A 4575-nucleotide genomic window follows, 5' to 3' on the forward strand; every position below is an offset into this window, starting at 1 on the left:
TTATAATCAGGCAATCAGAACCTCTCCATAGACCTCTTACATGACAACCTTTCTACAATATTCACTGCAAATATAGAACAGTGGTCGCAACAGTGATCTATACAATTACAGATTATGTCAATAACGTCACAGGAGGTGACACGGCATCAGTGAGACTGATACTGGAATACTGCCTCCAATTTTGGTGTCTTCGTTTGAAAAAGATGTTGTGAAATTGGAGTTGGGGCAGCAAAGAGCCACCTAATGTTCTGAGGACTGGAAAAAATACCTTCTAGTGAGCTATTGAAAGAGCTCAACCTGATTAGCTTATCAAAAGAAGATTGAAAGGTGACTTCATTGAAGTGCCTTAATAGAGAGAAATGATTGGGTATTTAAGGGCTCTTTAATCGAGCAGAGAAAGGCATAAGATGACCCAATGGCTGCAAGGTGAAAAGAGACAAATTCATATTACAACTAAGGCACAAAAATTCAACAGCGAGGATGATTCATCATAGGAACAAGCTACCAAGGAAAGTGGTGCATTCTCCATCTCTTGATGTCATTTAATGAAGACTAGATGCCTTTCTGGAATGTGTTTGCCCCCAAAGTAGCTATTGTGTCATACAGGAGGCCTGTGATATGCAGGGGGTCAGATTAGATGCTCTAATGGTCTCTTCTGGCCATAAAGTCGACTAATTTCTAAAAAACTGAGTGCAGCATTGGGAGCAGCGTCTGATGTTTCCCTGTCTAGCCGGCTTGCTGCCTAGAACGAACGCTCCTTGAGTGGGGTGATCCACAGGGAGTAGCTCAAACCTGCAAAGTGCCTAGGGAGGGGCAGGATATTGGCACAGCAAGGGAGGGGTGTGGCAGTGACATCAGAAAGGCCTTTGGCAGGACCTCAACCTATTGGTCCAAGGTGGTGGGGAGGTGGTGACCTCACAGAGAGATGCTGACATCAGCCAGGCACGAGAGGGGCGAGGGGCCAGGGAGACCTCAGAGACCCCTGTGGCTTTGCTCCAGCAAGTCTCCTTCTCCAGGTCTCTCTCTGAGGACTGAGAGAGTATTCGGGTTCACGGACATGAGCGCCAGGAGGAACCTCTTTCGAGTTTTCTCCTTCCCTTTTAGTGATTTTACTAGAAAACAGCCGTCCCTGTTTAGAAGGTAAGAGCCTCCTCCAGGTTTGAAAGCTGTTCAGTCTGATCCATCTGTTGCGGGGGAGTGCTCTGCAGCTCCCACTGTGGGAGGTCCACCCAAAAATGTGGGGCTGAAATAGTGCTCGGGCAGTGATCCCCACCAATGACCTGGGCCATCCTTTGGGCTCTCTGGTGAGAACCCTCAGCCTCCCCTCCTCAGTCTCGACCCTGATTGGCTGAGCAGGGGGTTATTGACAGGGAGAAGACTCAGGTCCTTGTTGGTCTCTTTTAAGAACAAGTAAATAAGTCAGAACCAGTTCTGTGTTTGATGAATTTTGCTGCTTCTCTGCATTAATGGTCTCTGAGCAGTTCATGATTCTCTCTAACACTGCAGTTCTCCTCAAATACTTGCTGAATAATTACTGTCACTGTTGTTGGTCTGGAGCTCATCTGAGAGCACTTTATTCAGGTCATTCAATGACTGAAATTCAAGATCTGATGGTTAGTTTGTAAAAGCAGCAAAGAGTCCTGTGGCACTGTATAGACTAGCAGATGTTCTGGAGCATGAGCTTTCGTGAGTGAGTACCCACTTCGTCGGATGCTTGTAGTCGAAATTTCCAGGAGCAGGTATATTGAAAATCAGGGCTCTTGGGTCCTATTCCCAACTCTGCCACTGACTGGCTGTGTGACCTAAGACAAGTCAATTCTCCTTTCTCAGCCTTAGCTTCTCCCTCTTTCGAGTAGGGATAATAATGATCCACTCCTGCCTACCTCACGGTGCGTGGAGGCAGGGCCGGCTCTAGGTGTTTTGCCGCCCCAAGGAAAAAAAAATTTGGCTGCCCCCACCCCAGCCCTGGGCTCCCCACCATAACCCTTGGTGCCTGAGCCCTGGGCTCTGCCCCCCCCACCCGCACCCCCCTGCTGCCCCAGCCCTGGGCTCTCCTCCACACACACACCATGCTGTCTCAGCTCTGGGCTCCCCCTTCCCCACCAGTGCTCCCCCACCCACACACCGTCTGCTGCCCCAGCCCTGGGCTCCCCCCACACCTGCACCCTCCTTCCACCCCAGCCCTGGGCCACTGGTAACTTGCTCCCAGGGCGGGTCATTCAGCAGGAATTTTGGATGTGCACAGAACACAGACAGGACTGGTTCCCGCATGGTTACAGAACTGCAGTAAAGTGGAACAATTTTCAGCTTGTGTGATTGGAGGAGATCTGGATGCATATTATAAGACTGTCCTCCATAAATGAGGAAAAGTTGAGGTGTCTTTATTATTCTTTGTTTCTATGGGGAATTTGCCAATGCAATATCACTGTCTTCCTTTTAAACAAACAAAACTAGAAAAAAAATGGCAATCACTGTTGTAAATAGCAATTCCAGTCCTAAAAACCACTGGGAAGCATTTCTTGCTCAATTTTATCTAGTAGGATGCCCCTGGAACAATGGGAGAGAGAAACCTGCATCCCTGAAAGTGCAGCCATGGAGACACCACACAGCAGCCTTGCCTAGCAGGGGCAGGGGGGCGAGAAGGGACGTCATCCGAGCTCCCTGCATCCAGGTCACTTTCCTCAGCCGGGCTGCGTCAGGGGAGGGCAGAGAGCAGCAGCTTCTGATGCTCCCCTCACAGCCCAGCCCAGGTGGGGAAAGTGACCAGGACGCATGGGGCACATAGTGTTGCTCCTCGCTCCCCCCAGCCTCTGTGGGGCCACGGAGGAGCATTGGGGCAGGGGAGAGCAGTGAGCACCTTTGCACGGCCACACGGTGCCCTTTGACCCCCTGGAGCCCTGGGCGGCTGCCGGGGGCCCCACCCCTAAGGCCGGCCAGGCTCCCCAGCACGAACAGCAGAGACACAGGGAGACTGGCCACCCACTGAGCAGAGGTAGCCTGGGCGGCTCGTAATGGAGGCTCGGGGGGGCTCAGCCTCCCCAAACCTTGCGTTGCCAAGGGGACAGTGGGGCCCATGACTAGGGGCCCTGGCCAAATTGGGCCCCCCTGGGAAAGTCTCCCCCATGTGGGCCCCAGGGCTGGAGGAGCTCCCACTCCCTGCTACGGCCCGGGAGCTGCAGCAGGGGCACAGAGCTTCTCTGGTCTCGGGGCCGCGGCGGGGCCGGGGTAAAGGAGTGACTGGGTGGGGCCAGTGGGGGAAGGGGTGGAACAGAGGTGACAGTGGATGGGGCCGTGCGTGGAAGGGGTGGAAGGGGGCGGAGCCACAGATAGAAGTGGGGGGGGCAGGGTTCCGGTGCTGGGGCCCCCGCACTTGTTCTCCCTTTCCCTGGGCTTTGGCATCACTAGCCCCTGCTTAGCGAGTAGGGGTCAGTGGTCCCCAAAATGTGGGGCGTGACTCCTAGGGGGACACAGAGGAAGATTGATGGGGGCACCTCAGGGCCTGAGCCAGCCCCCATGGAGGGCAGGGAGGGAGCCCCACTCAGCCCCACTCTGTCCTAGCTCTTCCCCAACCCCACCCTCAGCCTGGGCCCCTGGCTCCCAGCCCGGCCTCGACCCCCTTACCGCTGTCCGCACCCCCGTCCCCAGCAAACAACGGCGCACTCCCAGCCCCGGTTCTCGACCGCGGCTTCCGAGGGGCCACAGCCATAGATATGAGGGCGCAGTGTGAAATGTTTGGGGACCACTGGGTTAGGGTGACGTCCTCAATCACTTCTCTGCAGTCCAATGAAAGCGATTCCTCCCCCACCCACCCCTCCGTCAGGACGGCCTAGGTACGTTCTGCTGCCCTTCACTCGTACAGGAAGGAGAATAACATTTCATTCCACTCAATCCTAAAGTGATTTCTAATCCACCACCATCCCAAACTGGTCATTTTGGGGAAGCGGCCCCATCATGCTGCATAGCTAGGCAGAGTAGGGGTGTCTATGTAAACACAGCCTGTTCCTGAAGTCTTCCCCCAGCTCCTCACTAGATGTGAGGGGGGAGCTCATTCAGACCCTGCTTATGCTTAGTATTTAAAAACTTCTTAGTGTCCCTATCTCTGCCAGCCTTAGATTTCTCCTCCTGTCCCTGTTTTAGCAGCTCAGATGAGGTGGCCGAGTGGTTAAGGTGGTGGACTGCTAATCCATTGTGCTCTGCACGCATGGGTTCAAATCCCATCCTCATCGGATGTATTTAGTCTTCACTCTCCTTTATAGACAACCATCTCCCCCCTTGGTACAATGACAGATCAAACAATGTTGCTTCTTGCAAACAAAAGCCTTCTCAGAATCTCAGCTGCACCCCCTGCTTCAAATAAAATGTCTAAATCCCAGATTTCTAAAAAAAAATTCTCTAGTCCTGCATTATTTAGTTTTTATCTCAAAAGGGAACAGCCTCATAATTTCCCCCTAACACCCTGAGACCTCCCCAGATAATTAAAATACCTCAATTCTGAGCAAGGTCACAACAGTGAACCAGAGCTAGTGTCTAGGCCAAGCTGGTCTGAAGGAGGCAACTCAACCATCTTCTCTTGGC

The 4575-nt window shown here is 53.0% G+C and overlaps 1 non-coding gene across 1 annotated transcript; it reads left to right on the forward strand.

The window, feature by feature from the left end:
- The first annotated feature begins 4144 nt into the window (after positions 1-4144).
- Positions 4145-4226, forward strand: TRNAS-GCU. Its single transcript has one exon. It is a non-coding gene; the product is annotated as a tRNA-Ser (tRNA).
- The last annotated feature ends 349 nt before the right edge of the window (positions 4227-4575 follow it).

This window comes from Mauremys mutica, unplaced genomic scaffold (genome assembly GCF_020497125.1).
Source record: "Mauremys mutica isolate MM-2020 ecotype Southern unplaced genomic scaffold, ASM2049712v1 000524F_np12_subseq_1:157659_obj, whole genome shotgun sequence".
NCBI classification, from domain to species: domain Eukaryota; kingdom Metazoa; phylum Chordata; order Testudines; family Geoemydidae; genus Mauremys; species Mauremys mutica.